The sequence below is a fragment of the Pristis pectinata genome, chromosome 3 (assembly GCF_009764475.1).
Source record: "Pristis pectinata isolate sPriPec2 chromosome 3, sPriPec2.1.pri, whole genome shotgun sequence".
Lineage (NCBI taxonomy): Eukaryota > Metazoa > Chordata > Chondrichthyes > Rhinopristiformes > Pristidae > Pristis > Pristis pectinata.
In genome coordinates, this window is record NC_067407.1 from 6,317,780 (window position 1) to 6,342,719 (window position 24,940).

General features: G+C 46.1%; 1 protein-coding gene across 4 annotated transcripts in view; it reads right to left on the minus strand.

The window, feature by feature from the left end:
* Positions 1 to 24,940, minus strand: part of adgrl2a (adhesion G protein-coupled receptor L2a) — a 775,507-nt gene that overhangs the window by 469,869 nt on the left and 280,698 nt on the right. For all 4 annotated transcript variants that reach the window (XM_052010661.1, XM_052010657.1, XM_052010658.1 and 1 more), the window contains exon 3: positions 16,061 to 16,110. The gene's annotated coding sequence lies outside the window, so the exon portion shown is untranslated. The remainder of the gene's footprint in view (positions 1 to 16,060; positions 16,111 to 24,940) is intronic.

Consider the following 24,940-nt stretch of genomic DNA (forward strand, 5'->3'; position numbering starts at 1 on the left):
TGCCATGATTTCCTCCCACATCTTAAAGATGTGCTGGTTGGTAGGTCAAAGAATCAAAGCTGAGTTTATTGTCATCAGCACAAGTCCATGTGTGCACAGGTGCAATGAAAAACTTACTTGCAGCAGCATCACAGGCACATAGCATCAGATAAGCAGCATTCACAAGAAAAACATAAATTAAACATAAATTAAACACAATTTTTACAAGAAAGAACACAATAGACATAAAAAAGTCCATTTTAGTTCAAAGTGATCAAAGTGGTCATCGTGTTGCTAAACTATAGTGATTAGGGTTTGCTGGTCAGTTCAAATCCGAACGGTTGAAGGGAAGTAGCTGTTCTTGAACCTGGTGGTGTGGGGACTTCAGGCTTCTGTACCTCTTGCCCAATGGTAGCTGTGAGAAGATGGAATGGCCCAGATGGTGGGGATCTTTGATGATGGACGTTCCCTTCTTGATTGCAGCACCCCACAACTGTGTGAGTGAGTGGGAAAATCTGTTGATGGAATGTGGGGAGAATCTAAAAGGTGGGATTAATGTGGGATTAGTGTAAAATAGGTAGTAAGATGATGATCAGTGTGGTCTCAGAGGGCCTAAGGGCCTTTTTACCTGCTGCCACTCTCTATGACTCTTTGGTTTAAAATATTATACATTACGTCACATCAGGAGGGGGGACGTACAAGGGAGATGTGTGAGACAAGTTCTTTACACAGAGAGTGGTGGGCGCCTGGAACGCACTGCCAGGGGAGGTGGGTGGAAGCAGATAGCAACAGTTAAGAGGCACTTAGACAGACACATCAACAGGCAGAGAATGGATGGATATGGACCATATGCAGGCAGATGGGATTAGTTTAAATTGGCATCACGGTCAGCACAGACATTGTGGGCTGAAGGGCCTGTTCCTGTGCTGCACCATTCTTCACTCTTAGAATCAGAATCAGGTTTATTATCACTGACGTTTGTCGTGAAATGTGTTATTTTGCAGCAGCAGTACAGTACAAGACATAAAGACATAAAAATGATGATAAGTACAAAGATAAATAAATAGTGCAAAAGAGGAATAACGAGGTGGTGTTCATGGGTTCATGGACCATTCAGAAATCTGATGGCGGAGGGGAAGAAGCTGTTCCTGAATCATTGAGTGTGGGTCTTCAGGCGCCTGTACCTCCTCCCCGATGGTAGTAACGAGAAGAGGGCACGTCCCGGATGCTGAGAGTCCTTAATGATGGAAGTTTTGATAGGATTGATAGTCTTTTTCCCAGGGTGGAAATGTCAAGTACTGGAGGGCATAGCTTTGAGGTGAGAGGGGGAAGTTTAAAGGAGATGTGTGTGGCAAGTTTTTTTACACAGGTGGGTGCCTGGAACGGGCTGCCAGGGGAGATGGTCAAAGCAGATACAATAGTGGCGTTTAAAAGGACTTAGATGGACGCAATGAACGTTCAGGGAATGGAGAGTAATGGAGCAGATGGGATTAGTTAGATTGACGTCATGGTTGGTACAGACATGGTGGGCCGAAGAGCCTGTTCCTGAGCTGTACTGTTCTATGTTCTTATCTCTGACATTGTAAAGTTAAGACAGATGCCATAAAAATGCGACTCCATCTCCCAATACAAATCCCAGTCCTTTCAGATGACAGCTTCTTGCATTGATCTGGTTGCCTGCACGTCCTCAGCTCATCCCGAGGCACTTCAGAAGTCGAGCAAGCACTGATTGAATTGCAATCCCTGTTACTCCACAGTAGCCAACCATGTCCTCTTCCTTTGGTACAATGAACCCAATTAATTCACGTGTACTTCCTTCAGGAAAAGAAAGAGAATTTTTGTTCCCTCCTCCCTCTCCTGACCTGTTGCTGGGATACGGTGGTGGACCTGCCAACGGTCCCCCCTCTGCCAAGTGGTCATTCTCTGGAAGCATTCAGACTGCGCAGATGCTGCCAGCTTCCCACAACACAGCCACCAGCAGTGCCACAGTGGAACGTCGCTGGACGGCCCATGGCTTTATTGTTCCCTCAGTTAATCTGGCCGCTTGGTGTTGCTGTTGAGTGGGTGAGTGTGGGTGAAATGTGATAGCAGGAGTGGTTTGTGGCAAGTGACCAAAGAGTGAAGTCTCAGTTTTGTGCTCCCACAAGAAGGCCCAATATCAATTAACACCAATGAAAGCAACACAAAAGGGTGACCGGCTGAGACCAGTTTAACTCTGCACTAACCCAAGGTTAGATTTTTGGATTCGCAATCTGGGGGACGTCTAAACTAAGCACACTCAGCTTTGGTGACGTGCAGCTTGCAGAGGTTAACAAGCAAGGGTTAGCGAGGGTCTTGGGGTGACCAAGCATCTTCCTGTGGTTAAGGAGGGAGGGCCAGAGGAGAAATGGACCACTTGGAAGGTCCCAAACTGCACCCCCACAGTGGGCGAGTCAAGGTTCAATGCAAGTGGGGGAGGGGTTCACTGAGACCAGTGAATTTGGCCAGAGGAAGACCATGCAACACTGCCCACTGCCCAAGGATGCCTCACGCATCTCGCCAAATCCACCTCGTGAGCTTCATCCTGTCAAAGTGAATTACTGTGACTTTGGTGAAAGAGAAGATCTCAGAGTTTGAGCTCAATATGCCCCTTCTCATTACTACCATCGGGGAGGAGGTACAGGAGCCTAAAGACCCACACTCAACGATTCAGGAACAGCTTCTTCCCCTCCGCCATCAGATTTCTGAATGGTCCATGAACCCACGAACACCACCTCGTCATTTCTCTTTTGCACTATTTATTTATCTTGTAACTTACAGTAATTTTTATGTCTTGCACTGTACTGCTGCCGCAAAACCACAAATCTTGTGACATATGTCAACGATAATAAACCTGATTTTGATTCGAATCACTAATTGATTTTTCAGAGTCAGAGCGAGATACCGCACAGGGTCAGGCCCTTCAGCCCATTGGGTCTGCACTGATCATCAAGCACTTATTTTTACACTAATCCCATTAACTGCCCCATTTTCTTCTCCCCACATTCCAATCGACCCAGATTCTACCACTCACCTACATGCTAGGGGCGACTTGCAGGAGCCAATTAACCTACTGACCTGAAAAGGATTTTTTAGATATTTAGATATTTATTTATAGTCACATGTACATTGTAACACACACAGTAAATACATCTTTTTGCGTTGCTAAGAATGTGCTAGGGGCAGCCCACAAGTGTTGCCACTCCTCCGGCGCCAACATAGCATGCCCACAGCTCCTAACCCATACGTCTTTGGAATGTGGGAAGAAACCGGAGCACCCGGAGGAAACCCACGCCGACACGGGGAGAACGTACAAGCTCCTTACAGACAGCGGTGGGAATTGAACCCGGGTCACTGGCGATGTAATAGTGTTACGCCAACCGCTATGCTACCGTGCGTTCTCGCAGAGGGCAGGGGAATCTCTGGAATTGTCTGCACAGAGGGCTGTGGGGGTATCTCACTGGGGGGATTTAAGGAGGACGTTTTTGAAGGATCGGGGAATTGAGGGCGATGGGGAACCGTCACAGAAGACGAGAAGGGGCCTGGAGCAGATCAGCCACGATCGTGTTTGTATAGTGGGCTTGAGGGGCAGACTGGGCTACTCAAAGAGTCATAGAGCCACAAACAAACAGCCGGAGGACCTCAGTGGGTCGAGCAGCATCTGCGGGGGGAGAGGAATTGTCGACGTTTCGGGTGGATACTGATGCAGGGTTTCGACTCAAAAGGTCAAAAATTCCTTCCCCACCCCCACAGATGCTGCTTGACCTGCTGAGTTCCTCCAGCAGATTGTTTTTGGCTTCAGAATCCAGCATCTGCAGTCTCTTGTGTCTCCATACAGTCACAGAGTTGTACAGCGGAGAAGTGGACCCTTCAGCCCATCATGTCCATTCCGACCTTCTTGCCCATCTGCACTAATCCCACTTGCCTGCATTAGGACTGTACCCTTCTCTGCCTTGCTCCTATTGTCTACGGTGTGCCCTTGCATTTGAACCAGCCCACTTATAAGGGTTACTTTCCCAGTCCGTGAGGATTCCAGTAGTGAATCCACCACAGTAATGTCTCACGGGCTGCAAAGCACTTTGGTTCACAAGCCAGCTATTTCTCTGAGTCTGGTGGTCAATTTAATTGCGCTTTGAGGTGGCTTGCAATCCACCCAATGCAAGAAGGAAGGCTGCCGACACACATTTTCAAGGCAATGCTAGCAATGACCACATCTGAAGAGTGAATCCAGAGGAGCTTTGGGAGGGAATGTGCAAATTCTGGATCAAGCTAAATGCGTTGCATGATGGACAACAGAGCAAAGTCTCCCCATGGCCCTCAAACTCCTGAGAACTTTAAGAGCACAGCTGTGAATCACCTTAGCTGTCAAGTTGCCAAAGTCGCCACATGGAACTCGCACCTTTATAAAATGTGACGTCGTAGGCAAGGCTTGCTTTTCAGAGAATCTCAGAATTGTTACACGTAAAATGCTGGAGGAACTCAGCAGGTCAGGCAGCATCTGCGGAGGGAAACGAACAGTCGAGGTTTCGGGTCGAGACCCTTCATCAGGACTGATGCACTGGGTGGATTGCAAGCCACTTCGGAACACAATTAAATTGACCACCAGACTCAGAGAGATAGCTGGCTTATAAACCAAATTGCTTTACAGGACTGATCTCGACCCAAAACATCGACTGTCCATTTCCCTCCATGGATGCTGCCTGACCTGCTGAGTTCCTCCAGCATTTTGTGTGTGTTGCTCCAGATTCCAGCATCTGCAGAATCTCCTGTGTCTCAGAATTGTTACAGTAACAGCAGTCTACACTTCCCGCTGCCTCGGGAAAGCAGCCAACATAATCAAGGTCCAATCCCACCCCAGACATTCTCTCTTCTCCCCTCTCCCATTGGGCAGAAGATATAAAAGCTTGAAAGTACGTACCACCAGGCTCAAAGACAGCTTCTGTCCCACTGTTCTCAGACTCTTGAATGGACCTCTCTCATGCTAAAATGTGAACTCTTGATCTCCCAATCTACTCCATTGTGTGCCTTGCACCTTATTTGTCTACCTGCACTGCACTTTCTCTGTAATTGTAACACTATATTTTGCATTTTGTTTCCCTTTTTACTACCTCGATGTATTTTATGTACGGAATGATCTGTCTGGATGGTATGCAAACAAAAGCTTTTCACTGGATCTCGGTATATATGACAATAATAAACCAATTCCAACTAGCTCCATTTCCCGTCAACAAATGATGGAAACGGGATTGGAAAGTTAACCTCCAGCATCTCACAAAACTACTATAGGAGGACATTATCAGGTCCTTCTGAGTCTGTTTTTTTCTGTGCTAATCCTCCTGTGAAGCACCTTGAGAGATCTTGCTATTTTATAGACTGTATGTAGGAACGTAGAACATAGAGCACAGGAAGAGGTCCTTCAGCCCGTGATGTTGTGCCCAAACCAATGAAGCTGAGTCAAACTAATCAAGCTGATATTGAGCTTTATCATTGTGGTTGCTGTGAATACTTCCAGATTTTTAAAAATTATTTATTTTTGTTTTGGGGTCTAAGTGTCACTGACAAGGCCAGCACTTGTATCTCAATCATAATTGCCCATAAACGAAGTGGCTTTAAGGACAGTAGCTCTCCTTTCCTCAATGAAAAAGGTGAGTATAGAAGTTGGGACGTTATGTTGCAGTTGTACAAGGTGTTGGTGAGGCCGCACTTGGAATATTGTGTTCAGTTTTGGTCATCCTGGTACAGGAAAGGTGTTATTAAACTGGAAAAAGTGCCGAAAAGATTTATAAGGATGTTGCACGGACTCGAGGGAGAGGTTGGACAGGCTAGCACTTTTTTCCTTGGAGCGTAGGAGATTGAGGGGTGACCTTATGGGGGTGTGTAAAATAATGAGGGGCATAGATAGGGTGAATGCACACAGTCTTTTTCCCAAGGTTGGGGAATCAAGAACTAGAGGGCATAGGTTTAAGGTGAGAGGGGAGAGATTTAATAGGAACTTGAGGGAAAAACTGTTTTTTACACAGAGGGTGGTACTTACTGGTAAATTGGTTTATTATTGTCGCATGTACCGAGGTACAGTTGAAAAACTTTGTTTTGCATGCCGTCCATACAGATCATTTCATCACATCAGTGCATTGAGGTAGTACAAGGGAAAACAGTAACAGAATAAAGTGTTACAGTTACATAGAAAGTGCAGTGCAGGCAGGACAATAAGGTGCAAGGTCATATCAAGGTAGATTGTGAGGTTAAGAGTCTATCTTTCATACTAGACTATTATTCAATGGTCTTATAACAGCAGGATAGAAGCTGTCCTTGAGCCTAGTGGTACGTGCTTTCAGGCTTTTGTATCTTATGCCTGATGGAAGGGGGGAGAGAGAGAATGTCCGGGGTGGGGTGGCGTCTTGATAATGCTGGCTGCTTTAGCGAGGGCAGCGAGAAGTGCAGTATCCATGGAGGGGAGGCTGGTTTCTGTATATGCACGAGCTGCTGGAGGAAGGGGTTGAGGCAGGTACAATAACAACTTTTGTTGTTATAATAACACAATAATAACACAAAAGGTCGGTGGTGGTGTGGACGGTGAGGAAGGTTGTCTGAGGATACAGCGGGGTGTAGACCAGATGGGAAGTTGGGCAGAGCAATGGTGGGTGGGGTTTAATCCCGACATGCAAGGTAATTGGACAGGTACATGGATAAGAAAGGTTTAGAAGGATATGGGCCAAACACGGGCAAATGGGGCTAGCTTGGTTGGGCATCTTGGTCGGCAAGGACAGTTGGGCTGAAGGGCCTACTTCCGTGCTGTAGGACTCTATGACTCTAAACCATCCACGATCCTAGAGGCAGATGAGACCTTGGTTTAATATCTCATCTGAAATTGGAGCCTTTACATTACTTTGCAAGTCAAGCATTAACTTTCAGGAGTTAAACAGTTAAAGGTGAGAAAATGTGTTCAAGCTCTTCTAAGCAGGGGGGAAGAAATGAAGCCATTTCAAATTGGTTCCTAAAGAATCTGAACTATTGATGTGTGCAGTTATAGAAAGTGAATCCAATCTTCATTCATGATTCAGAATAAACATGCACAATGTGTAATCAATAGACCACTCAAGTCCACAGACACAGACAACAGTAAGCAACAAAAAGACTAATGATGCAAATCCTCAGCAAGCTGAACTGAAGAGGCTGTCTGGTACTGCAACAGCTTAGAGGGGGAAAGAATGTCAGTGGTCTGTGCCCGTCATTGATTCATGCCTTGCCACCTGCTTGCCTCAGTTGGATGATTCAGCATCAGGTCATCACTGGCTTTACACAGAACTGCCACCGCAGCATTAAGGCATCCAATCACAGTTCCCCAAGGAGCACTGGCACTTGTTCGACTGTGATCACCAATCGCCATGAAACAGTAGATGGATATTGGTATGGTTTATTATTATCACATGGACCGAGATCCAGTGAAAAGCTTTTGTTTGCGTGCCATCCAGACTGATCATTCTGTACATAATTACATCGAGGTAGTTATAAGGAAAACAGAACGCAGAATATAGTGTTGTAGTTACAGAGGAAGTGCAGTCAAGATAGACAGGTAAGGTGCAAGGGCTGTAACGAGGTAGACTGGGAGATCAAGAGTTCATCTTTTAGCGTATGAGAGATCCATTTAGAAGTCTGATAGCAGTGGGATGGAAGCCGTCCTTGAGCCTGGTGGTGTGTACTCTCAGACCTTTGTACCTCCTGCCCGATGGGAGGGGAGAAAAGAGAGAATGACCGGGGTGGGAGGGGTCCTTGATTATGTTGGCTGCAGGAAGTGTAGACGGAGTCAATGGAAGGGAGATTAGTTTGAGTGATGGATAAGTCTGCCATGTGAGCATGTTCCAAACTATCTGGGGTTCAGACACTGTCTGAGTGTTTTAGTTATCTTGATGTAGGAACCTGCAGATGTGAGAGATCCTAATACCTCGCTTTGTGATGGGCTTTTACCACCTTCTTCATTTAAATGTTCTCTGACCCATATTGGTATTGGTATTGGTTTATTATTGTCACTTGTACCGAGGTACAGTGAAAAACATGTCTTGCATACCGATCGTACAGATTAATTCATTACACTGTGCATTGAGGCAGTACAGGGTAAAAACAATAACAGAATACAGAGTAAAGTGTCACAGCTACAGGGAAGTGCATTGCAGGTAGACAATAAGGTGCAAGGTCACAACAAGGTAGATTGTGAGGTCAAGAGTCCATCTCATCGTATCAGGGAACCATTCAATAGTCTTATCACAGTGGGATAGAAGCTGTCCTTGAGCCTGGTGGTACGTTCCTTCAGGCTCCTTTATCTCCTGCCCAATGGGACAGGGGAGAAGAGAGAATGATCCAGGTGGGTGGGGTCTTTGATTATGCTGGCTGCTTCAGCAAAGCAGCGAGAGGTATAGACAAGAGTCCATGGAGGGGAGGCTGGTTTCCGTGATGTGCTGGGCATATCTCAGGCACTTTGAGCATCAACCATGCCCTTGCTATTGGTGCAACAAATAACCTGCTGGAGTAACTCAGTGGGTCGAGCAGCAAAGGAATTGCCAATATTTCACGTGAAACCCTGCATCGGGACGTTGCTTTTAAAGACAGGCACAGCTGGGGCCCAGGTGGTGCCCATGGCTATACCTTCAATTTGTAGGAAGTGAGAGGAGTCAGAAGAGAAGTCACTCAGGGTAAGGACAAGTTCAGAATCAGAATCAGGTTTACTACCACTGACTTCCGTGTTATGAAATTTGTTGTTTTGTGGCAGCAGTACTGTGCAAGACATAAAATTACTCTAAATCACAAAATAAATAAACGGTGCAAAACAAAAGGAATAATGAGGTAGTGTTCATGGGTTCATGGACTGTTCAGAAACCTGATGGCGGAGGGGGAGAAGGTGTTCCTGAATCATTGAGTGTGGGTCTTCAGGCTTCTGTACCAGTTCATCTAGAGTGTTAGGGAAATTGGTTGGATCTTTGTTGTAGAAAGAATCAGAGGGCTTTAAGATTTTCCTGATGGGGGATGAAGGTGTATAAAGACTGGACGTCCATAGTGAAGATGAGGTGGTGGGTGCTGGGGAATCGGAAATTGTCAAGAAGCCCTTTGCTATGGGAGACTGGAGAAACAAAGGACTGCAGATGCTGGAACCTAGATGAAAAACACGGTGATGCTGGAGGAACTCAGCGGGCCAGGCAGCATCCGTGGAGAAAAGCAGACAGTCAACGTTTTGGGTCAGAAGACTGAAGAAGGGTCCTGACCCAAAATGTTGACCACCTGTTTTTCTCCATGGATGCTGCCTGGCCCGCTGAGTTCCTCCAGCATTGCTATTGGAGACTGTAGGTTCAATTGCTGCAGGGATTGATAATGTAACAATGCCACACTGTCAGGAGTGTCATCTATTCAACATCACGTTAAAACCAAACCCTGTTTACTCTCTTAGGTAGATGCCAATGACACTTGATGCTGGCCATGCTCTCTTCTCCCCTCTCCCATCAGGCAGAAGATACAAAACCACCACTAGCACGACCTACCAAGCTCAAGATCAGCTTCCATTCCCACCGGTATCAGACTTTTCAACGGACCTCTCATACACTTAAGATGATCTTTCAATCTACCTGGTCAGGGCCTTTACATTTTATTTGTCTATATGCCCTGTGCTTTCTCTGTAACTGCAATGCTATGTACTTCGAGGAAGACCCAAGAGACTTCTGGCCACCCCTCTTTCGATCGACATCACTGACAGCAGATTATCCAGTCCTTTTTAACCTGGCTGCTGAGTGGGATCTTGCTCTGCGCAGGCAGCTGCTGTATCTCCTGCATTACAGCTTGAAACGTTGGCTGCGGAGCATCTTGGGACGTTCTGAGGTCGCGTCAGGTGCCCTACAAGTGTGAGTTGTTTTGCTTCCCTGCAGTCGGCAAACCCCTGTGGCTGATACAACAAGGAGCAGGACTGATACCGCTGAGCGGATGTCACTCTCTGCACTGTTAAGCAACATGTGTTGGATCTGCTTCTCGCTGAACCCCCACTCTTGTTATTATGAACACAACAATGCCTCGTTGTCCTGAAAACACAATTAAAAGCCTGCTGGTTCTTTGTTTGGTGATTCTCCCTCAGGGCTCATAAGCAGAGCAGCAAGTCTATTTACTTCGCATTGTTCCTGTTCTGTCACATTGGAAACAGAACTCCCTTTTTTACACAATTGCATCCTATGAGCTGTGAGTGACTCAATATTCTGAACCAGTCGCAGCATCTTTTATCTTCCAAAGGGTTCTCATTCACAAGCGACGTCATAGTTATAGTGTTGGAGAGTCATACAGCATGGAAACAGGCCCTTCAGCCCAACTCGTCCATGCCGACTGTGTTGCCCAGCGAGCTAGTCCCATCTGCCCGCATTTGGCCCATAGCCCTCTAAACCTCTCCTATCCATGTACTTATCTAGATGGCTTTTAAATATTGCGAATGTGCCCGCCTCAACCACTATTTCTGGCAGCTCTACTCTCTCTACACTCATGACTGTGTCGCTAGGCACAGCTCAAACACCATCTATAAATTTGCCGATGACACTACTGCTGTTGGCAGAATCTTAGATGGTGACGAGGAGGCGTACAGGAGTGAGATAGATCGGCTGGCTGAGTGGTGTCGCAACAACAACCTCGCACTCAACGTCAGCAAGACCAGGGAATTGACTGTGGATTTCAGGAAGGGGAAGTTGAGAGAACACACACCAGTCCTCATTGAGGGGTCAGCGGTGGAAAGGGTGAGCAGCTTCAAGTTCCTGGGCATCAACATCTTGGAGCATCTATCCAGGGCCCAACACATTGATGCAATCATGAAGAAGGCACACCAGTGGCTCTATTTCATTGGGAGTTTGAGGAGATTTGGTATGTCACCAAGGATTCTTGCAAATTTCTGCAGATGTACGGTGGAGAACATTCTGACTGGTTATATGACAGCCTGGTATGGAAGCTCCAATGCACAGGAACAAAAGAGGCCGCAGAGGGTTGTGGACTCAGCCAGCTCCATCACAGGGACAACCCTCCCCACCATCAAGGACATCAAGAAGGCAGCATCCATCACTACGGACCCTCACCACCTGGGACATGCCCTCTTCGCATTACTACCATTGGGGAGAAGGTACAGGAGCCTGAAGACCCACACTCAGTGTTTTAGGACCAGCTTCTTCCCCTCCACCATCAGATTTCTGAATGGTCCAGGAACCCGTGAACACCACCACTATTGATTTACTTCTGTAACTTATAGTCGTTTTATGTCTTGCACTGTACTGCTGCCGCAAAGCCACAAATTTCACAACATATGTCAGTGATAATAAACCTGATTCTGATTCTACACCTCTGCCCTCTTGTTTATAGCACCCCCTCCCCAGGGAAAAGACAATGTGCTTTCGTCCTGTCTCTGCCCCTCATGGTCTTATGTATCAGGTCACCCCTCAATCTCCTACCTTCCAGGGAATAAAGTCCTAGTCTATGCAACCTCTCCTTGTAACTCAGACCCCCAAGTCCAGGCAACATCCTGGTAAATCTTTTCTGCACTCTATCTAGTTTAATAACATCTTTCCTAAAACAGGGTAACCAAAACTTTACACGATACTCCGAGTGCAGTCTCACCAACATTTTATATAACTGCAACATAACTTCCGAACTCCTATACTCAGTGCTCTGACTGATGAAGGCCAGCGTGCCAAATGCCTTCTTCACCACCCTGTATACCTGTGACTCAAAGAGTGGTTGTTGAAGGGTCGTATTCTGAGTGGAGGTCGGTGACCAGTGGTGTACCTCAGGGACCCTTATCTCTTGTGATTTTTATAACGACCTGGAGAGGAAGTGGATGGGTGGGTTAGTAAGTTTGCGGATGACACGAAGGTTGGGGGTGTTGTGGATAGTTTGGAGGGCTGTCAGAGGTTACAGTGGGATATAGATAGGATGCAGAGTTGGGCTGAGAAGTGGCAGATGCAGTTCAACCCAGATAAGTGTGAAGTGGTTCATTTTGGTGGGTCAAATATGTTGGCGGAATATAGTATTAATGGTAGGACTCTTGGCAGTGTGGAGGATCAGAGGGATCTTGGGGTCCGAGTCCATAGGACGCTCAAAGCGGCTGCGCAGGTTGACTCTGTGGTTAAGAAGGCATATGGTGTATTGTCCTTCATCGATCGGGGAATTGAACTTAGGAGCCGAGAGGTATTGTTGCAGTTATATAGGTCCCTGGTCAGACCCCACTTGGAGTATTGTGCTCAGTTCTGGTCGCCTCACTACAGGAAAGATGTGGAAGCCATAGAGAGGGTGCAGAGGAGATCTACAAGGATGCTGCCTGGAATGTGGAGCATGCCTTATGAAAGCAGGCTCAGGGAACTCGGCCTTTTCTCCTTGGAGAGACAGAGGATGAGGGGGGACCTGATAGAGGTGTATCAGATGATGGGAGGCATTGATCGCATGGATAGTCAGAGGCTTTTCCCCAGGGCTGAAATGGTGGCCACAAGAGGACATAGGTTTAAGATGCTGGGGAGTAGATACAGAGGAGATGTCAGGGGTAAGTTTTTTACTCAGAGAGTGGTGAGTGTGTGGAATGTGCTGCCAGCAATGGTGGTGGAGACGGATATGATAAGGTCTTTCAAGAGACTGTTAGTTAGGAGCTGAGAAAAATAGAGGGCTCTGGGTAAGCCTAGTAATTTCTAGGGTAGGGACATGTTTGGCACAGCTTTGTGGGCCGAAGGGCCTGAATTGTGCTGTAGTTTTTCTACGTTTCTATGTTTCTATGACACTGCTCTCAGCGAATTGTGCACTTCTCGACAGCAATTGAAACACATTGTCTCAGGCCTTCAGCTGCCTCTTGAAGCTGCTTGGCTGCTGTTGCAATGTCACACACGTGAATACACTGAGCATTGCGCAGGAGAGCTGTACCATTTAATTAAGGTGGAATTTTTTTTAAATTGCAGATGCTGGGAGCCTGAAATGAAGACAGAAAATGCTGGAAATGCTCATCAGGGCAGGCAGCATCTGTGGAGAGAGAAACAATTGACGTTTCAGGCTGGAAATCTTTTCGTTTCAGATTTCCAGCATCTGCAGCTTTTTTTGATTTGCTCTAAACTTTTTTTTAAGTCCTTCTGATAACAATCACCTCTTGCATTTTTAAACCATTTATTAATATATTGGTATTAGTATTGGTATTGTTTATTATTGTCACTTGTACCGAGGTACAGTGAAAAACTTGTCTTGCATACTGATCGTACAGATCAATTCATTACACTTTGCACTGAGATAGTACAGGGTAAAAACAGCAACAGAATACAGAGTAAAGCGTCACAGCGACAGGGAAGTGCATTGCAGGTAGGCAATAAGGTGCAAGGTCATAACAAGGTAGATTGTGAGGTCAAGAGTCCATCTCATCGTATAAGGGAACTGTTCAATAGTCTTAGTGGGATAGAAGCTGTCCTTGAGCCTGGTGGTACGTGCCCTCAGGCTCCTGTATCTTCTGCCTGATGGGAGAGGGGAGAAGAGAGAATGACCTGGGTGGGTGGGGTCTTTGATTATGCTGACTGCTTCACCAAGGCAGCGAGAGGTATAGACTGACTCCATAGAGGGGAGGCTGGTTTCCGTGATGTGCTGGGCTGTGCATCACTATCAGAATCTGGGCATCACTAGCAAGGACAACATTTATTGCCTACCCATGGTTGGCTGTGAACTGATGGCTTCTCAGGCCATTTCCTTGTCAACCACATTATTAGGTCCGTAGTCACATATAGGTCAGATTATGTAAGGGCAGCAGATTCTGCTGTGAAGGACAGTGGTGACTAGATAGGTTTTACAGGAGCTTTGTGCGCATCATTACTGATGATGTTTCCTGTTTAAAATATTTCACATTGTCAGTCTGAATTTCATAGAGTTGTACAGCACAGAGACAGGCCCTTTGGCCATCATGTTCATGCTGATCATCAAGCACCCATCTCTCTAAATCCCAGTGGCTGCAGTAGAATAACAGGCTGTTCCTGAACCACACAACAGCTACTTTCCTTCAAGCGTTAGGTCCTTGAACCCCAACCCTACCTCAGCAACAGAACACTATGGACCACCTCTTGCACTGCGGTGGACTTGTCTTCAATTGTGTTTTTTTGGCACTACTGCTTTGCTTTGCACAGTCTTTTCTTCACTGACTTGTATAACATGTATAATTTATGTTCTGTGTGTTATCTGTCCCTATGTGCCTGTGTTGCTGCTGCAAGTAAATTTTTCATTGCACCTGTACCTCACCGTACTTGTGCACGTGACAATAAACTCGACTTGATTTAAATTCACGCCCCTGGATCATTAGTGCAGCGACTTAACCACCACTCTTCAATCTGAAACGCGAACTCTGTTTCTTTTTCCACAGTTGCTGACCGACTTGCAGTTTATACTCGTTTCTGTGACCCCTGCATGTGCTGAGCTAAGCATTCTCATGAAAGTGTGATCTGCATGTGCAATGCTTCTACCACATTCAGGAGGCTCAGGAATCCAGAGAAGATTCTGACCACGGCTGTGCTTAGGTTCTGCTTTAATTGAAAATTATTATTCAGGAACAAGATTTTATATGTCCCACTTGAATAACATAAACTGTTGGTCTCTTAGTTGGTGTTCATGCCTCAGTTATGCAAGACCTTGGCGTGATCACACTTGGAGCATTCTGTACAAGTTTGGTCTCCCCATCAAATAAGGTATCTAATTAGTCACGGTATCAAGGGATATGGGGAAAAGGCTGGGAATTGGGGCTGGGTGGGAGAATAATTTAGCCAATGGTGAGGTAGCAGAGCAGACTCGATGGGCCGAATAGCCTACTTCTGCTCCTTTATCTTGTGATCTTGTGAACTAGGGGTTGGAATCTCAGAATAAGGGTAGGTCATATTGGACCAAAACAAAGAAGCTGAGGGCGATGAATCTTTGGAATTTTCTGCCTAATGGGGTTGTGGAGGCTCAGTCAGTGAGTTCGTTCCAAACACAGATCAAGGGCTCTGGGGATCAGGCTGGAAGGCGCTGCTGAGGTAGATGATCAGCCATGATCTTATTGAACGCAGTGCAGGTTCAAAGGACAAATTCTCTACTCCTGGTCCTGGTTCTCATTTTCTAATGGGGTCTTCTACAATGCCCAACCAGTCAAACACAGACCTTATTGATTAACGGAGCTGGAGCAAGGAGCCAAGATGGCCTGTTCCTTGTCCTATTTCTTATATTCTTATGCACATATATGTGTGCCTGCCTGTGTGCATGTGTGTGTATGTGTCTGTGTGTGTGAAAGAGAGAGAGAGAGGGAGGGAGAGAGAAAGAGAGATAGAGAGAGAGAATGTGCACCCAGTGTCAATGCACTGAGGTTACTCAGCATGTGTGTGTGTGTGTGCATTTACACGTGTGTGCACTATATGTGCGTGTATAAGTGCTCGTGAGTGTGTATACACGTAATTATGCACCAAAGTGTGTGTGTGCGTGTGTGTGTATGTGTGTGTGTTTGTGTGTGTGTGTTTTTGTGTGTGTGTTTGTGTGTGTGTGTTTTTGTGTGTGTGTGTGTGTGTGTGTGTGTGTGTATATGTGCATGTTAATTCAAAAATAGAATTGATGTCAAGTTGGCATGGTGCCCAGTGCATTTGATGGGGGAACCAAAGAGCACAGCCAATCATCAACACCCTGCCTCAAGTGGTTGAATAGGGAGGTTGACACCCACGGGAACCGAACACCGTTCACAAAGCACCCAACAAATGGAGAACCATCCATCCATCAGGATATTCCAACAAACTCCCTTTGGTGAAGGAAGAAAGAGGTCACCGCCTTTTACCAATTACAGTAAACCGTACACTCGCAAAAGTTTGCAATAACATCAAAATGTGCAGGCCTCCCTCCCCAAAACAGGTCCAGACAGTTGAAGAACAAGCATCTCTCTTCTTGACCACAACAAAGTCCGTATCTTAGATCAGGGAGGGTTCCTACTCTGCACACCGCAGTCACACACCGTATACAGTTTCTTCTCTTTATGCAAAACATTACATATGCACATTCCGTTCTATAAAAATGCAGAGCTGCAGCTTACCGCATTTAGAAGTTGTAGACTTCAGCATCTTGCTGGAGTGTCAAGAAATCCTGCAAAGAAGACAAACGGGTATGAAAGATTCATTCCAGAGACAGTCACCTTCAATTTACCAAACCTTTGAGTCCGCAAATGTATTAAGCACAACATTTTGTACTCGAGAGCACTCCGTTTATGAGCAGAGACAACACTCGACAGCGTAAAAAAGTAAAACAATACAGGTTGGCCTGTTACAAAGATAACACAGGCAGAGCGTACTCATCTCCAAATCTGCACCAATATTCATAGGAAAACAATGGATCATTCACCCCTTGAGGTATTTTCCACCAGTCTTCGGAACAGGAGTATGCTATTCAAAACATCAAGTCTGTTGTATCAAATTGAGGAATACAACATTCTGGGGAGACTTGAGCTTAACTATAATCTACCCTCTAGGATAACCAGGATGGCTCATGGACTGAAAAGATATTTTTGTTTAGCCAGCAGTTCTTTGTAGAAGTTCTAGTGGTATCCTCCTTATGGGTAGAACACAGAACATAGAACAGTACAGCACAGGAACAGGCCCTTCAGCCCACAATATTGTGCCAACTAATTAAACTAATGACAAATAATTAAACAAATCCCTTCTGCCTGCACATGATCCATAACCCTCCATTCTCTGCAAAGTCTGTGCCGACCATGATGTCAATTTAAACTTCGCACAGGTCGCCCCGTTACAGGAAGGATGTGGAGGCTTTGGAGTGGGTGCAGAAGAGGTTCACCAGGATGCTGCCTGGATCAGAGGGAATGAGCTATGAGGAGAGGTTGGACAAACTTGGGTTGTTTTCTCTGGAGTGTCAGGGGCTGAGGGGAGACCTGATAGAAGTTTATAAAATTATGAGAGGCTAAGATAGGGTTGAGAGTCTTTTCCCCAGGGTAGAAATGTCAAATACTAGAGGACATGCGTTTAAGGTTAGAGGGGGAAAGTTTAAAGGAAAATTTACCAAGGCAAGTTTTTTTACACAGAGAGTGGTGGGTGCCTGGAACAGATACGACAGTGGTGTTTTAACAGACACGTGAATATGCAGGGAATGGAGGGATATGGACCATGCACAAGCAGAAGAGATTTAGTTATCACACAAAGCGCTGGAGGAATTCAGTGGGTCAGGCAGCGTTGGTGGAGACATTGTGAGTCAAAGAGCCTGTTCGATGTTCTAAGTGGCACTGAGGTAAAAGATCAGCCATAATCTCATTGACCAGCAGAGCAGACAGCAGAGTCCATGTGGCCTACCCCTGCTTCTGTTACTTATGTTCTGTGTTCCGATCATGCTACAAAAACTGCTTGTGGTTTCTTTGTGGTCTTTTTAAGTGCACAGAACAGTCATGTTATTCTGTCTATGGTCTGACGGGGGCAGTGTGTTCTATCAGTTGCTCCAGGCAGACATGTGAAGAGAACTTTAGTTAGCCCTTCCCTCCGTCGGGAAACAAGCGGCAAAAGCAGTTCTGCAGGCAAAAGGTTGTGTCAAGGATAAAGGGAGCACCACACAACTCACCAGAAGCAGTGCAAAGAGGAGAAGAGGCTGAGAGTCAATCTAGTTATCACTCTCTCCAAGAAATCTGTATTACTGTGGATCATTCCCCCTCTGTAGTAGTGAAATGAGTGTCACAAAATGAGCAAACAGGCCAGATTTAATTAACTCAAGACTTCCACATTTCATCACCTATTGCTATGGTAACATTCAGTTACGCGGCAACGAGGCAGGCTTAATCAGAGAGAATCTTCTTATTCTTGCTGCTGGAATGTGGTTGAATTTACAGTCAAGACTTGATCCCGCTGATAACTCCCAGTAATTTAGTGTCGGCTCTTTTGAAATAAAGTATATTTATTATAATTAGCAATGCACAGACAGGGAGACCCGATGGGTGAAGAATACAGAGCAAAACTTTGGTAATCACAAGGAACCCAGGTTCCATTGAAATCAAATAAACATTCAACACTGAGTGTTTTATATTTTCATTTCTCTGAGCCCTTTCTATGTGGTTCTGTTTTGCATCCAACACTGAGATAATGGTGCTTCAAGGTGGTTATTGACAGTCAATAATGGCTTTGATTTTACTGGACCACCAGCAAATGTGCAGAGGGAAAGTGGCCTCGTCACATCCATTCCCCCTTTAAGCTCATAATCATACTTTCTCCTTGCGAGAGAGATTACTGCCGCTGTGACTTGGGTATCTCCCCTCCCTCCAGCCACTTCCTAGAATTATTGGATTAGTGGAGAGCGCAGGTGAACTCAAAGCACTTCCCAGCTATTCAGCGGGGAATGTTATTTAAATTTCATGACAGTACACACTTCCAGAGATAATGAATGAGACACAAAAGATTCCCAAGGAGGGGACCAAAAGTGTTGCTGGAGCACTGGTGAGGAGGGGGAAGGGTGGGGGGTGAGGGGGTGGTGTAGAGGGAGGCTTGGTGAGAACGACCAGAGTTAAGTCTGTCCGATGCCTTAAGTAGTCACGTTTCATCCATTTAAACCAAAGATCAGCCCTTTCAGATGCTCCTTCCATGTCACCTCAAAACAAGGTGGCAGCTTTAACACGTTCCCTAGGGTCTGAATACACAGCAGGGGCTGCACGAACAGTAGAGTTATAGAGTCAAAGAGTTGTAGAGTCATACAGCACGGGAAACAGGCCCTTCGGCCCAACTCGTCCATGCCGACCAAGTTGCCTAACTGAGCTGGTCCTACTTTCCTGTGTTTGAGCATATCCCTCTAAACCTTTCCTATTCATGGACCAAACGTCTTTTCAAGTTCAAGTACTTGGACTCCAATTCTTCAATTGAATTCTCCCACTTTAAGTAATCCCCACCCCCTTCCACATCCCCACCTTCTCTTCTTCCTAGCCTCTTTTTTTTCTATCTTTTTTTCTTTTATCTCCTTACCTTTGACCCATCCCCTGGTGGATCTGCTCTCCCCTCTTCCCTCGCACCTGCCTATCGCCATCTCTTACCTGCATCTACCTATCACCACCCTGTACCCACCCCACCTCCCCTCTTCTGTCCACCTATCACTGCTCTGCTTTTCCCTCCTATATATTGGGCTTCCCCTTTTCCCTAACTTCAGTCCTGAGGAAGGGTCCTGACCTGAAACGTTGACCGCCTGCTTTTCTCCACGGATGCTGCCTGGCCTACTGAGTTCGTAGAACATAGAACAGTACAGCACAGAACAGGCCCTTCAGCCCACAATGTTGTGCTGACATAGCTATTCCCTCCTATCTACAGAATGCCCATTTTCCTCTCATTCATGTGCCCATCCAAGCCCCACTTAAAAGCCCCCAGTGAATTTGCCTCCACCACCCTATCAGGCAACGCATTCCAGGCATCTACCACTCTCTGAGTAAAAACATACCCCTCACATCTGTTTCTGAACCAACCCCCTCTCAACTTAAATGCATGCCCTCTGGTATTGATGCTGGAGAGAATTAGGGCTGAATGGTCTCCACTTTCTCTCCCAAAATCTCCACCCTGCTCCGTCTTCTCCTCGTTTCCTAGAGTCACGAAGTTAGAGAGTCATACAGCACGGAAACAGGCCCTTCGGCCCAACTCGTCTGTGCCGTCCAACGTGCCTTCCTGAGCCAGAGCCATTGCCGTGCATTTGGACCATATCCCTCTCAACCTTTCCTATCCATGTACCTGTCTAAATGTCTTTTAAATGTTGTTATTGTACCTGCCTCAACCACTTCCTCTGGCAGCTCGTTCCACATACCCACCACCCTCTGAGTGAAAAAGTTGCTCCTCAGGGCAACTTTTAATCTTTCCCCTCTTACCTTAAACCTTTGCCCTCCAGTTTTAGGCTCCCCTACCCTGGGAAAAAGACAGTGACCATTCACCTTATCTAAACCCTTCATGATTTTATAAACCTCTATGAGGTCACCCCTCAGCCTCCTTCGTTCCAGGGAAAACAGTTCCAGCCTATCCAGTCTCTCCTTGTAACTCAAGCCCTGCAGTCCTGGCAATGCCCTTGTGAATCCGTTCTGCATTCGCTCTTGCTTAAGCACATCCTTCCTATAGTATGGTGACCAGACTGCACACGATCCTCTCAGGTTTTCATGTTTTAGACAAGTCCCCTCACACTCTTCTAAACACGAGTGGAGACAACTTTTCCTCATAAAACAACCTGGCTCTTCTAGGTATCATTCGACTAAACCTTCTCTGAACTTCTTCCAATGCATCAACATCTTCATGTCACATGTACCAAGGTGGAGTGAAAAACTTTGTTTGCATGCCATCCAAATAGATCATTTCTGTTTATACCTCTCGCTGCTTTGGTGAAGCAGCCAGCATAATCAAAGACCCCACCCACCCGGGTCATTCTCTCTTCTCTTCCATCAGGTAGGAGCCTGAGGGCACAGGCTCAAGGACAGCTTCTATCCCACGGTGATAAGAGTATTGAGTGGTTCCCTGATACGATAAGATGGACTCTTGACCTCACAATCTACCTTGTTGTGACCTTGCATCTCATTGTCTGCCTGCAATGCACTTCCCTGTAGCTGTGACACTTTACTCTGTATTCTGTTATTGTTTTTACCTGTATTACCTCAATGCACTCTGTAAACTCAAAGTAACTGCACTGTGTAATGAATTGACTTGTACGATCGGTATGCAAGACAAGTTTTTCACTGTACCTCAGTATAAGTGACAATAATAAACCAATACCAATTTCATCACATCAGTACAAGAAAGTGCAGTGCAGGCAGACGATAAGGTACAAGGTCATAATGAGGTAGATTGTAAAGTCAAGAGTCCGTTTTATCGTACGAGGGAACCGTTCAACAGTCCTTATAACAGTGGAATAGAAGCTATCCTTCAGCCTGGTGGTACGTGCTATCAGGCTTATAGATAAGGGCACCAATTGTGTAAACAGTACTCCAAATATGGTCTCACCATGTATAACAGATGCATAATAAGGGTCATCGAGTTATACAGCATGGAAAACAGGTCCTTCAGCCCAACTTGACCATGCTGATCAAGTTGCCTACCTGAGCTAGTCCCATTTAATTGTATTTGACTCATATCCTTCTAAATCATTCTTATCTGTAAACCTGTTCAAATATCTTTTAATGTCATAGTTATATCTCCTCTATGACCACCTCTGGCTTCCACACACCCACTACCTTCTGTGTGAAAAAGTTGCCCCTCAGGTCTCCTTTAAACCTTTCCCCTCTAGTTTTACACCTATGCCCCTCCAGTTTTAGACTCCCCTACCCTGGGAAAAAAATACACAGAAGAAGAATACATGTGCCAAGCTCTTCACATTCTTAGAATGTTGTATGGTCAATACATTCAGTGCTGCTGGTTCTATTCATTATATTTTCCACCAGTCGGAGAGTCCAGGACCAGAGGGCACAGCCTCAGAATAAAGGACGCCCCTTTAGAACAGAGATGAGGAGGAATTTCTTCAGCCAGAGGGCGATGAATCTGTGGAATGCATTGCCACAGACGGCTGTGGAGGCCAAGTCATTGGGTGTATTTAGAGCAGAAGATGATACATTCTTGGTTAGTAAGGGCATCAAGGTTACACGGAGAATGCAGGAGAATGGAGTTGGAGGGAAAAATAAATCAGCCATGATTGAATGGCAGAGCAGACTCGATGGGCCGAATGGCCTAATTCTGCTCCTACGTCTTATGGTCTTATGGCACCTCTTTTTTGTGTATTTCACCCTTGCCACTCATGTGGACCCCTGGGATGATACAGCCTTCTGTGGGGCTGCACGTTAGTGTAGCGGTCAGCATAACGCTATTACAGCGCCAGCAACCCGGGTTCAATTCCCGCCACTGTCTGTAAGGAGTTTGTACGTTCTCCCCGTGTCCGCTCTGGTTTCCTCCCACATTCCAAAAAGATGTACGGGTTTAGGAGCTGTGGGCATACTATGTTGGCGCTGGAAGAGTGGCAAACACTTGCAGGCTGCCCCCAGAACATTCTCAGTCACGCAAAAAGACGCATTTTTACTATGTGTTTCGATGTACATGTGACTAATAAATAAATATCTGATTTTATATCTTATCTTGATTCACCAACCCTGGGAAAAAGACCAATACATTCACTCTTACGTCACAGGAGAGGAGCAGAGGGAATTCTGTCAGTGCCTTGGCTAATATTTTGGCTTCAACCAATACCAACAAAACAAATTAACCAGTCATCTATCTCACTGCTGTCTGTGGTTTTTCAGTGCGTGCAAATTGTCTGCTGTATTTGCCTACAGAACAAGTGACCACTCTGCAGAAGTAACTCATTGCCTGTGAACTGCCCTAGCATGCCCCGAGGAATTGAAGAGCATGACATTAATTCTTCATCCAAGTGATGAGCAACTCATGATGCTCTCTCCAGACATGAACAGAGAGCAGGAAGAGTCCATATTTCTAATTAAAATCTGCTTTCTTATCCTCATGGTCTTGCAGGTTGTTTCAGCACAAATGTAGCAAGCATTTCCGGAAACAGAGATTATTCCGTGGCGTTCCCAAGCAGCCTGACTACATTAACATTCAAGCAGCATTTAAATACTCTGTAACATGCTCTCACTCGATGCATGCCAAATACCACTGCACGGAGATTCAGCACTTTTCCTCTGTTCCAGATACGACGTTTAAACCACATTCTCCCCTCCCACAGCACTCTCACAGAACAGCGAGTGTTTTTTTTTGCTGAAAACATGTCAGATTCAGAGAGGGTTTTCAGGGTCCACAGTAGAACGTAGAACAGTACAGCACAGGACAGGCCCTTCGGCCCACAATGTTGTGCCAATCTAATTGGTATTGCTATTGGTATTGTTTATTATTGTCACTTGTACCAAGGTACAGTGAAAAACTTGTCTTGCATACCGATCGTACAGGTCAATTCATTACACGGTGCAGTTACATTGAGTTAGCACAGAGTGCATTGATGTAGTACAGGTAAAAACAATAACAGTACAGAGTAAAGTGTCACAGCTACAGAGAAGGTGCAGTGCAATAAGGTGCAAGGTCACAACAAGGTAGATCGTGAGGTCAGAGTCCATCTCATTGTATAAGGGAACCATTCAATAGTCTTATCACAGTGGGGTAGAAGCTGTCCTTAAGTCTGGTGGTACATGCCCTCAGGCTCCTGTATCTTCTACCCGATGGAAGAGGAGAGAAGAGAGAATGTCCTGGGTGGGTGGGGTCTTTGATTATGCTGGCTGCTTCGCCAAGACAACGAGAGGTAAAGACAGAGTCCAAGGAGGGGAGGCTGGTGTCCGTGATGCAATGGGCTGTGTCCACAACTCTCTGTAGTTTCTTGCAGTCCTGGCAGAGCAGTTGCTGTACCAAGCCGTGATACATCCAGAATAGATACTTTCTATGGTGCATCGGTAAAAGTTGGTGAGAGGCAAAGGGGACAAACCAAATTTCTTTAGTCTCCTGAGGAAATCGAGGCGCTGGTGAGCTTTCTTGGCCGTGACATCTACGTGATTTGACCAGGAATTAAACCAACTAAACCAATGACTCCTAGTTAATCTCATCCCTTTTCCCCGCACATTGACCATATCCCTCCCTTCTCTGCATATTCATGTGCCGGTCTCTTAAACACTTCTATGCTACCTTCCTCTACCACCACCCCTGGTAGTGCATTCCAAGTCCCCAACTCTTTCTGTATAAAACAACTTGCCTCACACATCCCCTTTGGAATTTCCCCCTCTCACCTTAAATACAGGCTTTCTGGTCCTAGACATTTCAATCCTGGGAAAAAGATACCGGCTGTCTACTCTGTCTATGCCTTGCATAATTTATAAACTTCTATCAAATCTCCCCTTAGCCTCCACCGCTCCAGAGAAGACAGCCTCAGTTTATCCAACCTCTCCTCATAGCACATGTGCTCCAAACCAGGCAGCATCCTGGTAAACCTGCTCTGCACCCTCTCCAAAGCCTCCACACTCTTCCTGGAATGAGGCGACCAGAATTGAACACAATACTCGAAATGTGGCCTATCCAGAGTTTTATAAAGCTGTCACATAACTTCCTGGCTCTTGAACTCAGTGCCTCGACAAATGAAGGCAAGCATGCCTTATGCCTTCTTACCGCCCTATCAACCTGTGCAGCCACTTTGAGCGAGCCACGTACCTGGACCTCAAGATCCTTTCAGCAATCCTGAAGGTAGTTGGAGAAGTAGGTACAATTTTTTTTTTATTATCCAAAATAAACTTTATTCATAATAAAAGACAAACTATATGCAATAATAAAACAGTGCAAACTTTTACCTTTGTGTACAGATCAATTTTTAGTGTTACTTTTTACACAATCCACAGCACCGCTGCCTCTTGTGTGGCTCCCTGGGGTGATACCCCAATCCCATGTTTACAATCTTTAAGGGGCTTCCTCGCCTGACCCCGCCCCTCCCTCTCCTGTGGCAGAAGAACCCTAAACTGTAGTCCTTCTCAACTGAGCCTTTGCGTTGGCTGCACCCAGCTTCGGTGCGTCCCTCAGCACGTACTCCTGCAGCCTGGAATGTGCCAGTCGGTAACATTCCCCTACGGACATCTCATAGCGCTGGGAGACCAACAAGTTTCGGGCAGCCCAAAGGGCGTCTTTCACCGAGTTGATGACCTTCCAGCAGCAGTTGATGTCCGTCTCTGTGTGTGTCCCCGGGAACAGCCCGTAGATCAGAGAATCCTCTGTTACGCTGCTGCTGGGGATGAACCGTGACAAGAACCCTTGCATCTTTCGCCACACCCTCCTTGCATACCTACAGCCCGCAAAGAGGTGGGCGACCGTCTCATCCTCAGCGCAATCCTCCCGGGGGCAGCGTGCGCTGGGACTGATGTTTCCGACCATACAGGAAGGATCTGACTGTGAGGGCCCCTCTCACCGCCAGCCAAGTGAGATCTTGCTGCTTGTTG